General features: G+C 47.9%; 1 long non-coding RNA gene across 2 annotated transcripts in view; it reads left to right on the forward strand.

Moving 5' to 3' along the window:
• Positions 1 to 309: 309 nt before the first annotated feature.
• Positions 310 to 12,669, forward strand: part of LOC141580247 (uncharacterized) — a 32,702-nt gene continuing 20,342 nt past the window's right edge. For both annotated transcript variants that reach the window (XR_012512401.1, XR_012512402.1), the window contains exons 1-3: positions 310 to 1,706; positions 4,839 to 4,923; positions 7,921 to 7,979. This is a non-coding gene — a long non-coding RNA (uncharacterized LOC141580247). The remainder of the gene's footprint in view (positions 1,707 to 4,838; positions 4,924 to 7,920; positions 7,980 to 12,669) is intronic.

A 12,669-nucleotide genomic window follows, 5' to 3' on the forward strand; every position in this document is an offset into this window, starting at 1 on the left:
GGGGGCGTGAGTTGAATGGTTGGAAGGAGAGAAGAGTAAAAGAGAGAGCAGCCCAGCATTAGGGAGGCTGAGTGCTCAGCAGAGATAGAAATAAGGTTAGTTCTGTACCCGAGCCAGCGGCAGGGGTGAGGGGACACAAGTGGCAGGGAAGGGGCAGGCTCTGGATGCCCTCGAAAGCCAGACAGGAAAGCTCCTTGCACCCTTTCCTCTGCCCCTGCCATCTCTGCACGGTTTCCAAATCCAATTCCTGCATCCTTCTTTTTTGCAGACATATTGTATTATTTCCATTTGAAAAGGTAGATGGGAGCCACAGGAATTTACAGAGTCACATAATCTCCACATCAGCAAATGGAAATGAAGCTCACCTCTGCTGAGGAGAGCAATGTCCTTGCCAATACAGGGTCTTTGCCAATATGGCTCACACAGAGAAGCCAGGGCAGAATTTGTCTGGATGGGCAGGAATAGCAAGTTATAGAATCTTTGCCCACAAAAGGCTTAAATGGAAACCAGCTACAGAATCCTTGAGTCACACACTTTCCCAACACACTGCTCTACAGACTCACAGAAGCCATATGGTCCAGCCTCCTATGCCCTTTGGCCTCTGTCCAAAAAGACATCAGTTGCTCCTGGTACACCTCCAGTGATGGAAAACTCCCTGCTCATGTCACTGGATGGCCCTGACTCTCAGAAAGCCTTCCTTTTCTTCACGTTAAAATTGATCCAGTTTCCCTAGAATTCTTCTCCCCAGATGACTCTCTGTTTCTGGGGCTGCCCCCAGGCAGCATGGTGGACATAGAATGGCAGCTGTCACATCCTCCAGGGCCTTCTGGAAAAACCCACACTCTGGGCCTCCCACTGCCTCCTCAGTGTGGCTTTGGGGCCCTCCCCACACTGAGCACCTCCTCCAGGCTTGCCCTCCTCATCATCACTCTGCTGCCTTTGCTTTGAGGAACATCTTCACAGCAGGGTGCCAGGTGCCCCTAGAGGCAACTCCTACTTCGAGACCACACACATCATTGCTGGTGGGAATATACCGTGGTACAGCTGCTGTGGAAAACAGTATGTCAGTTACTCAAAAACTTAAACACAGACCCAGCAATTCCGCTTTTTAGTATGTGCTCCTAAGAATTAAAAGCAGGGACTCAGACACTTGTGTACTGGTGCTCATTGCAGTGTTATTCACATAGTCAAGAGGTTGAAACAACCCAAGTATTTATCAGCGGATAAATGGGTAAACATCATGTGGTATATACATACAATAGAATATGATTCAGCATTAAAAAAGAAGAAAATCTATCATGGGCTACTACATGGATGAACCTTGAAAATACTACGCTAAATTAGCCAGACACAAAAGAACAAATATCATGTGATTTCGCTGTCACAAGATACCTACAAATTCATAGACAAAAAGTAGAATACAGTAGTGGTATGTGTGTGGAGGGGGCAGTGAACAGGGAGTTATTATTTAATGGATACAGAGTTTCTATTTGGAATGGCGAAAAAGTTCTGGAAATGGATAATGGTGATGGTTGCACAACACAGTGAATAGAGTTATACAGTTTTTTTTTTTTTTCTTAAGACACAGGATCTCACTCTGTCACCCAGGCTGGAGTGGAGTGGTGGGATCATAGCTCACTGTAGCTTCAAAATCCTGGGATCAAGGGATCCTCCCACGTTAGCTTCCTGAGTGGCTGGGACTACAGGTATGTACCACCATGACTTGCCTGGCTAATTTTTTTTTTTTTTTTTTTAGTAGAGATGGGGTCTTGCTATGTTGCCCAAGGTAGCCTTGGAACTCCTGGGCTCAAGCAGTCCTCTTGCCTGAGTCTCCCAAAGTGTTGGGATTACAACTATGAGCCCGCCTTGACCTTCCAAAGTGCCGGGATTATAAATATGGTAAAATTTTAAAGATATATTTACCTTAATAAAAACAATTTTTGTAAAAGGCCACACATACCTACCCTCCGTCTTTTGCCAAACATCAGTCAAACACCAGGCATTTATAAGGTGCCTACTAAGTACAGAGCCTGTCTTATACAGTGTGGGCTGATGTGACTAGCAGTCGGGACTGCCTCTATTTATACTCACAATAATAACCAAGCAATAACCAAGGTTAAGCAATTAACAAGGATTCCTTTATGTAATCCACACAGCTTTCTTAAATAACTGTTATTGGTAAATGGAACTGAGGCTACGTAGCTTGCTTAGATTACATAGAGATGGGCTCTGGATTTAAATGTGAATGGCTGATTCTAGAGGCTAGGTTCTTAATCATTATACATACCTATTTCTTGAAATAAACATGGGAAATGCTTAAGAGCAAACACACACACACACACACACACACACACACACACACACACACCTCGAGGTGGTTCAATGGGTGAAATATGTGCAAAGGTTTCTTACAGAAGGGAGTGGGCATAACCCCCGAGTGGACATCTCGTCTCTCCTGTCCCCTGCTCTTTCCTCAGCCAGTATTTGTTGAATGGTGCCTGTTGAATGACTGTTGGTGTGTCCTGAAGTCAGATGTCCTGAAGAAGGTGGCCTTTCAGCTGGGTCCCTTGGTGTGGGGAAAAGAAAGAGCAACTCACCCTGGACTTTATCCAGAAGCCTGGGCTGACCTCCAGGCTGGGCTTTCGGAAGCTATGTTCATGTGCCCTCCTTCATCTCCAAGATTCCTTGTTGATGGCACCTATAGCACTGTGGGCTGAGCTTGTCAGTTCCTTGCCCAGCTAGATAGGCATTGTTGGCAGTCAGGGTGCCTGTCTAATCCTTTATATAAGTGCCCAGTGCCCAGCCAGGAGCTGGCCCAAAGTTGGTGCTCTGTGGCTTCTCACGGAACCAAAGAACAAACAAAGCAGGGGTTGGAGAAATTCTGCAGAAGAGTTCAGCCTTGAGGAGCTCTTGTTCAATTCTCCTTATTTCCCTAAAATTAGAACAAATTCCCTATGAGCTCAGTTTCCATTCCCAAAGGTGGGAGGAACTCAGGAAAATTCTCCCAAGATGCCGAGCCCCGTTCTCTGACTGTCTAGACATAAGACCCCTAGGCTGCCCTTGGCATGATCTTGCGCAGAGCTGGTCGAGGCTGCAGCAGCAGCTGGGGCACATTACCTCTGGGGCTGGCAAGGCGTCTGTTCTGGGCCCAGGAGTCCTCCTCTGGGAGAAAAGCAGCCCTGACTAAATGGCTGAGGCACACACCTGGCTGACAGTCACTTGAGTACGTGAAGGCTGAGCCACTGCTGCAATGCACTCCCCCACGGGGCAGTTTGCATGGAATACAGAGTGGACGGTGTTCTCTGAGTTGTGTATTGCTGCTGTTCTAGAGCAGAAGCGAGGCTGCTGGGCACAGGCCTATCATTGGGGCCATCTCCCAGCTGGATGTGAGCCTGACATCCTCAGAGTCCCATTTCTCTCCAGAATTTCTCTGTTCTGTGGCCTTGGATCTCCCAATGTTTGCACTGCATGTTACTTGGATTTAATTTCTCTTGCCTCCAACTGAACAATCCACAGTTAGGAAGGAGTACAGGACAGACCAGAATCCAAATATCTATGACCCACTTCTTAGCTGTGTGACCCTGGAAAAGTTATTTGGCCTTCTGGATTTTCGACCTTCTTTGTAAATTGGGGATAGTAGAACCTACGTTCAGAGTTCTTAGTAGTATTAAATGAAATAATATTAATAAAGTGCTTAGAAAGATGACTGGCACATAATAAGTTTTATATAAGTTGGTTAAATGAATACGAATTTATGTAAATAAGTTCTAATCCTAGAACTTGGGATGTGGTGGAAAAATGATTGTGGGATAAGTGAATAAATGAAACCTGCATCTGCATCCTAAGCTTACCAGGAACAAGTGATGTGGCTTTGGGTAAGTCCTGTGCCCTCTCTGAGACTTTCTTTCCCATTTGTACAGCCAAGGTGTGTGACAAAATAATCCTGAAAGTCTCCTCCAGCTTGAAATGCTACAGTGCAAAAGTCTGTTATACTAGGTCCACCATCCTCCCTCAGTCAGCTCTGGGCTTGACCTAGTTCATTCCCGGCTGCCCTCTGAGGCACAGTCCTGCAGCCTAGAAGACGTGGGCCCTCTGTGTTGCATAACTCAGGCCCCATGGACATGACTGGGCCAGGGACTATAATGACAGATCAGTTGTGGAAAATAAGAAGGCTAGCAGAATGTCCCAGAAGACCTTCTGAAGTGGCCGCAAGGGAGAATTTAGAGAAAAGCGCAGTGGAAAGCTGCCATTGCAGGTTTCTTGGTCCTGGGGAATTTAGAGCCACTGCAAAGTGAGTTATTCAAAGATAGGAATTTCCTTCTCCTCCCAGCCTCAGTAGACTGCCTCTGTAGAGAGAGAGGTTTTTGCTTAATTTGGCCAAGCTCAGAATTGAACACATTCCTCTTTTGGTTCCCAGGGCTCAGAACTGTTCTGGTGGGGGGATGGAGGTGCCATGAGGAGAAATTAGAAGACGGTCTCTTCAGGTGTCCCCTACATGGACATAGAATGTGCCAAATAAATGTGGAGGGGGTCTCCTTGATCATCGTATGACATTTATGGCTTAGTAGGCCTCAGAGTTGTCTTCTGTGGTCCTTTTAGACAGAGAAACTGAATCCCATGGAGGAAAAAAGACCAGCTCAAGGCCATTCTGGAGCAAACTAAGTTCATGTCAGAGCTAAGACTAAGATCTAAGTCTCCTGACCCTAAAGTTGGCTGATTCCTTCTCTTTGGACATGCAGCTTCTGCGCCAGCCACAATCCACATATACTAATGCAATGAACAATTTCACAGGCTGATATTTATTCAGTTCTCATTTACTAAGCCTTTGCCACATGCAGGTCATGAACCAGGCATGGCCAAGGACAAGGATAATGCCTGAGATGGAATAGAGATGAACCCACTGCTTGACCTCCAGCTACTTAGGTAAGAACATTCGCAGCCTGAGAATAGATGCTTTCAAAAGGAAGAGCAAGCGGAGGGATGCACATCTAGCTAGAAGCGGGAGGAGGCAGAGGACTGGGAATTGGAAAGCCACTCCTGTTTTCTATTTTCTCATTCTCATTTGTCTTATACCCTCTCCTTGGCTAAAAGAAGGATTCAGCTCTCTCATTACCTTCCAACATGCCTTCCCATTGAGTCTCCAACCTCCAGCGTGTCCTCCCATTGAGTGTCCAGACTGTACCATGCCTTCTCATTGAGTTTCCAAGCTGTAGCATGAGCTCCTATTGAGCCTCCAGCCTCCAGCATGCCCTCCCATGGAGTATCCAGCCTTCAGCATGCCTCCCCATTGAGCCCCCAACCTCCAGCATGCCATCCCATGGAGTCTTCAGTAGGGCCTCCCATTCAGTCCCCAACAACAAAACTTCTCACTGAGTGGCCCCCTAGCTTTCTTCAGCCCAAATCCTGCTTGTCTCAAGCCACATCATGTCCCACCTGATGTGTTAGTGAGCTCCTTGTCTCCAGCCCCCACCAGTCTTGTGATTTCTGCTTACTGCTTCTAGAGTGGCCTGTCTGAAGCCAAATAATCTTTAGGAACTGAGTTTCGTAGGAATCTGACATTGCTTCCAGTTCTCTTCAGGGCTATTTTGGTACATGTACAGCCAGAAAGGGTCTGTGTGGCCCCAGAGGTCAGAGTTAGGATCAGTGGGAGGAGCACAGGGGGCAGGTTTTAGCTCTGAGGGAGGTAGCACAATCTACCAGCCAGAGGGTCAACTGTCGTAACAGGCTGCTCTGGGGCAGAGAAGAAGCGGGGGTAATAGTGGTTTTCCCCATCAGCAGAGGTGTATGAGCAGGGGTTTGACTCCTCTTTTCTTCTTCCAGCATTGTAGAGGGTTCTTAGGCATCAAAGCCAGGCATCGAATTCCAAACCAGGACCCAAGATTGTAAGCGTTCCACTGCACTGTCTCTATTTCCATGTCTGCATCCCTTCTTGGGCTGGGAGCAATTTGAGAGCTTTTGTGGTTGCAAATAAGCATGTGGGTCTGATTCATCTCCAGAGCCTAGTACTTGCTAGGTTCAGTAAGCACTTGCTGAGTGAATGAATAATGTGTGATCTTTTGAGATTCCAGAATTACTGGGCCCAGCCTCTGCAGCTGAGGAATGGCAGGGACTTAGTGTGGAAAAAAGGCTCCCCTCTGGCTGCCAGTCTCTGAGAGCTCCCTACTTCAAAGGACTTGTAGATAAGAAGGGCTTTCTGGGGCAAGTGACATCCTTCCCCACCCCTCCCTTCCCCTCTCCACATACACACCAAATGTGCACATGAAAATCTAGCTTTCTTATCTGCCTAGGCTCAGATTTGGCACCCTGGGGCTTAAAAGGCTAAGGGAGGGAACCGATGATCCATCCAGATGTTCTTAAAGGCCTCCAGCTGTGGACTCACAGGAGATTGTACTTTCTGAGGTGCCAACCCCAACTTCTACCTGCGTGGAGGCGTGAGGCTCTGCAGAATGGAAATGGAAGAGGCTGCCTGGAAATAGGGAAAGCAGAGAATATCAGTGAGGGCAGCAGAACTGGCTGGAAGGATTCCAGGAGAGAGAAAATGCAAGGGGACAAATAAGGCAGAGGTTCTCATGTTTGGAGAATTCCCTAAAGAGGACTGAGTCCTTAATTCACATATGATAAGTGAATAATTGGAGATGGATGGTTGAATGGATGACTGCAATGGATGTTGGTCCATTCAAGGACTTATCAAATGCTTCCTTAGGCTCTGTGCAATCAGTCATACACAGCATCTGTCCCCAGCGAGCTCACAGCAAACAGATGGCTGAGACCACAGCTGTAATTCAACTTGGGGCCAGATCTTGAAAGGTGGAAATGGTGTGGCTACAGGCTGAGGACAAGGTTGAGCCAAATTCTCAAAGAGAGTTCACAAGTCACTCCTCTAGGATTTGAGAAGCTCTGAACATTTCTTGAACCACTTTGAGATGAAATTTAAAATGATGAACTCTCTTGGTTGGTGTTAAGTTTATGCCTTCTTAAACTGGATTTTGGTATGGATAAGGCATAGTATTAGGATAAACAGGTAATGCATGTGGGGCTCAGTAAGTGATGGGTTGATAGGTGCAGCAAACCACCATGGAACACATTTACCTATGTAAAAAATCTGCATGTCCTGCACACGTAGCCTGGAACTTAAAATAAAATAAAACTAGATTTTAAAAAAGATATAGTAGGCATAAAAATTCATGGAAAGCTTATGGAAGAACATTAAAAATAGAGAAAACTATATTCTTACTGTAATCTGAGTGCGAATTGAAAACTTGAATGGGAAGTGTACTCTCTGTGCAGTGTTACATTTAATATACTTCATACGAGAATTATTATACACACTTTTCATATAAGAATGCTTGGGTTCAGGGTGGTTAAATAACTCATTCAAGCTTCCATAGCCGAAGTGGCAGAACTGAGATTTCGTGCTACAGCTCTGACACGAAAGCCTGCAGATCTCTATTATACCACAGGGACAGGATCTACTGGGACTCCTGAATACAACTCCTGCAATTCCTGAGCCCACAGAAACAGAGCTTGGAAGCTTTGAGTCTGAATAAAGACCTGAAGGCAGAAGAACCAGGAGTGAGCTTGGTGGAATAGTTACTCTTCATCATGACCTAGGAGAGTGTTTGCTTAAGGGAGGGGAGGGAACTGATGCTAAGAGGGGAATTTGGGCCTGTGTACTGGGGCTTTGAACATGAGACCAAGAGCAGCTCACACTTTGTAATGCTCCTAGTATAGAGTTAACACCAAATAGCTATTTGTCGGAAATATTTGCTAGCCAAAAAAATGCAAAAAGAAGCTTGGTACTATAGGGGAAAAATTAGATTTGAGTTATTTCAATTCGGTTTCTGTTGTTCCTATGAACAGAATTTATAACAAGGCCTTTAAATGTTATTTAACATGTACTGACTGCTTACTTTGTTTCAGGCACTGTTTTAATAACATTACGTGAAGTAACTCACGTATCCCCACAATAATCCTGTGAGGTAGGTACTGGTATGAACCCGTTTAACATATAAGCAAATGGAGGTAGCTTTGGACAAATGACATATATGTTTTCTGGGTCCTGGTTTTGCATGCATAACATAGAGGAATGACCTATATGAAACTGCTCATGTATGCATGGCCAACACACAGTTGGTGTGGAAGAAATGTTTGTTGAATCTCAGTCTGACATGAGTAACGAAGTGACAAAGTCAAGGTTTTCTGACTCCAAACTTGGGTTTCTCTGCCACTCCGTGCCTCATCCCAAGGGTTTTGCACATAGTAGATGAACATTGAATGTGTGTGGATGAATTCCAGGATCTGCTTGGGTGTGGTTGCCTTCCTACACTTGACCCATAGGAAGGATGGATTGGGTTCTCCTGAGTTGGGAAGTCCCCTCGTGCAGACAGACACTGCTTTCCCGACTCACAAGGCCTGATCTCCAAATGGAAAGTTTTCAGGCAGCCTCTGGGGATGGGTGATGGGTATCCCCTGACAAGGTTTTCCTTTCTTTTATGCTGGTGTCAGCCCTTGGGCAGGGTGGATCCCCAACTCTCTGGGTGGTACGTGCAAGACCGTATCAGCTTGTCTGAGAGCCAAGTGTGGATGAAAAGCGAATGTGCCTCTCATTGCCGGGTGGGTGTACAGCAGCTTGTGTTTGTGTTAGTGTGAACCAAAATCACTTTGTGCCCATTTCCTCCTAGAAGTGGATTATCTGATCCTTCAGGAAAACAACAGTCACTCCGCTGAGGAAACCCAGGCTGGGAGTTCTGATTGTAGGGGTTTGGCCATGAGTGTCCTGCAGGTGCTCTTTGCAGGGAAATCTTTTCTCTAACATCCACTCCCTTCTGAGACTGCTGCTGAACTGGTGACAGAACCCTTAGGGTCACAATATCGGCAAAGGCTCTGGCTTTAGGTGGGCCCTGCAGGGAGGAAAGTGGGAGATGAAGCTAGTGCTGTGTAGAGGACTCTGGGGCAGGGAGAGGACAGGGAAGAAGGGTGTAGTGAAGCAGGTGAAGAAAGCCAGTGGGTTCCCAGGCCTTCTGTCCCTGCCAGCAGCATGATGGTGCACTGAGAGGTGTGTATGTCACACAAGCCTACGACTTGCTGCAAGAATTTTAGTGCAGCACGGACCAGGCAGGGACCCCGCTGCACTTGGAATGAGGGTAGGGGGTTGAGGATGGAGGTTGGGGGTTGGGATTTGGGTGCAGGTTTGGGGTGGGACTCATTGTCATTTCTAGAGTCCAACTGCTGGCTGAGGTCTCAACCAGGCTCTCTGCCCGTCTCCTGAGCCTGCTGAGGATGGATTCTAGGCCACCTTGGGGTGGGAGCTGTTCCGAGGAAAGCCTGGCTCACTGGACCTGTCAGACCCCCAGACCCTCCCCCAGCACTCCTTGAACCACCCAGCTGGAGAATGTTTGCACAGCTGGGGATGCGGAGAGGAGTGGAGGGGGAGGAGCTGCCCTCTGGGACCTGAGGCTCTGGCCAGATCATTTTCGGACAGTTGGAAGTAGCCCAGAATGACGGAAAGGGCTGTGTGGATCTATGAATGAACGTGGAGCCATGAGGCTGCTGCTTTCCAGCTTTCCAGCAGCAGGTCTGGGAGCTTCCATGTTCTTATGTGTAACGTGGGGAGGATACCATACATAGCAGTCTACGGGGGGAGCTAACCCTAATCATACACGTAAGGAACCAGCCTAATGCCTGACACACGGTGGGGGCTAAAAACATGAGTTTCCTTTTGTTTCTTCTTCTCTTTTGAGTCTGTTTCTTCTGTCTTTCATTCTGCAGAATCATTTGTTAATTATTCCTGTATACATTCACTGAGTGACATTGGCAGCAGGCACTGTGGATGCTGTGGTGAATGAGGCAGGCCCCAGCCCTAGGAGCAGCTCACAGACTCATGGCAGAGACAGGCAGATGAGGACAATCCACACAGTAGGTAGGAACAGGGATGTCACAATCCTTGGAGCAGTGCTGTGAGGTGCTTAATATTATCACTCTCATCTGCAGATAAAGCACTGAGACTTAGAGAAGTGAGTGAACCGTGGCAGGATGCAATCTTAACTCGGCTCTGAGTCCGGGGTCCGAGCTGTTTCCTCTGGGTTCTTTGCCACTTCCTTAGATGCCCTTCTTCCCTGGGCTTCCTCAGCTCCTCTCAGAGCAGTGATCACCTGGGTCCTCATTATTTGTTTGCTGAGCTCTTGTCCTTACCAGTCTAGAAGCCCTTCAGGAGCTGGAATCACGTCTGGGCTAGAGTCCCAACATAGAGTCTGGCACAGAGCGGGCATCTATACCTATCTGTTGAAATGGAAGCAGTACAGAAGCACAACAGGGCAGCATCCCCCTCAACTTCAGCTCTCCAAGGGAGTGATGGGCAGAATCTTTTATTCTAACAGTTATCCTTCCCTGTTTTCGACCTCAGCAGCAGAGCCCACCCGAGCTGGCCTGGGTCCTTCGTTCCCTCCTTTCTTCCTGGTCCCACATCCAGGCCAACGGGATACACAGGGCAGGACGTGCAGTGGCCAGGCATGTCCAACCAAGTAGGCCAGCCCAGGAGGTGAGGGTGAAGGCCAGGAGAACTAGAAATGCCTAAGAAGAACTTGCAGCTCCTAAAGCAGTCAGCAAAGGAGCTTAAGGCGTTTGGGGCTGGGACCAAGTGTTCAGAGAATCGGCTTATAAAGCAGGAGGCTGAAAAAGCATGGGTCTGTCTGTTGTTGGTGTCTGAGTGGCTGCTTCTCTTCCTTATCAAAGCCCTGTACATGTTGCCCATTTGCTCGGGTCCCAGCAGGCCCCGAGGCCAAGGGAGCCTGGGAAGGAGCTCTCCTGGGGCAGTGACTGACAGGTTGTCAGGCAGCACAGACTCTTGGGACCTTGGCTCTCAGGGCAGATCAGACAGCAGCTGAGATCCCAGGGTGACTTGGCTGTTTTGATGGATGCTCCGAGACCTCCTCGTCTGTCTCCTCTCTCTCTCTTCTGGCCATCCCCAACCTCCATCTTGGCTTCTTGTCCTTTCTCTGTTTACTGGCCAGTGATGTGATGGGTGGAAGAGCCAGTCAACCCGTCAGGCAGGGGAGGCAGGAGGGCTCAGACCGTCAGTCCATGAGTCAGCCCAGCTCTGGGGCTCCTGTCAGTGGAACACAGCACAGCAGCATCTGGAGTTGGTGCCCCACGGGGACTGTGGTATGGAAGGAGAAGGCGCTCCAGGGCCAGACAGACCTGGCTCAGATCCCGGCACCTCCACTCACCAGCTTTGTGCCCAACTGTGGGAAAGCAGCTGGACTTCTCCACGCCTCAGTATCCTCCCGTCAAATGGGGATAACAGAAACTGCTTTGTCTAACTCACAGGTTGTTGAGAGGACCAAATGAGAGAAGGGGTTTCCTAATTGCTACCAATTCACATTACCATCACTGCCAACCGTGCAGTGGGCTTAACCCAGAATCCAGCTCAAACCCAGGTCTCCGGACTCCCAGACTTCTGTTCTTGCCCTTTACCAGACCCTAACATTGATCTAACCTAGGTTTTAGCCTGGTCTGGAAGCAGAGGGTTAGACTCAGTGACCTCGGCTTGACCCCTTCTGAGTTGGCCTGATTCAATTGGAGGGGTTGTAATAAGAATCAAGCCATGGTTGTATAAAACTGATTAAATGTCTGGTCAGTAAATGTGACTGATGAAATTGTATTTCCCAGTGAATTCCCAAACAGATCACTAGAGACTCAGTGTGAAGGGTGTGTCTTTCTTGTGGAGCAGTAGTGGGGGTGAGGGGAAGGGGTGGGTGTCAGGGATAAGGGAGGAGGCGAACATACTGCAGCCTTTGAGGACCTTGCAAACTCCTTGGGAATGTGGGACACCTATTTAAGAGATATTAGCTAAAAATACAGAGCATCCAGGATCTCATGTCTGGTCTGTTCATAATAGTGCCCCCAGTGCCTCATGCACATAGCCAGCATTCAATAAATATCTCTCACATGAAGGAATATGGTGAGCGAATGGCACAATGTTTATATGTTATCTGTATGCTCTTGGGGACTTTCATGCGCTTGGGAGAGTTGGGTCAACCTTGGTGTGAAGCTCACACGCTCGGTTATTCTGCAGGGGTTTTCCTGCCCCTCTGTTCCTGCTTCTGGGGTCTGCAGCACCCTCTGTGCCACGTCAAACCACAAACAGACATAAAACTTCGCCCTTCTCCCTTCTCCACAAAAGTTGAATTGCACTGGGGATTCTGCCATGCTTTTGTCACTTGACTGAAGATTTGAGGGTGTCATGGGAAGGGGTCACAGGTTTTGCCAACTTTATAGACTGCCCGATGGATATCTACCAGCTCCTTTCTCACTCCAATCTGTGGCTTTTCTTGCAGGGAGAGCTACCACTCTGCTTTCCCCATCTCAGAGAATTCCAAAGAATACAATATTCTCCAATTTTTTCCTTCCATATTAATCTTCCCAAGAGGGTTTCGGGCTCTTTGAGTTCCCAGACAAGTTTGCAGAGGTCAGCGAACCAGGTTCAGACTCAGGGTAGAGAAGCCCTTTCTAACACTGAAAATTATCCAGATTGCCTGGAAGTGCTGAGTTTCCTGTCAAAAAAAGGTGTGCCAGCAGAGTAAGGCTGCAGGAGAGCCCCAGGTGTGCAGATAAGGATTCTCAGGTACTTGTGGGTTGGAAAGTGTATGAAGCCAGGGAGCAGGGGAGCTG

Source organism: Saimiri boliviensis, chromosome 11, assembly GCF_048565385.1.
Source record: "Saimiri boliviensis isolate mSaiBol1 chromosome 11, mSaiBol1.pri, whole genome shotgun sequence".
NCBI classification, from domain to species: Eukaryota; Metazoa; Chordata; class Mammalia; order Primates; family Cebidae; genus Saimiri; species Saimiri boliviensis.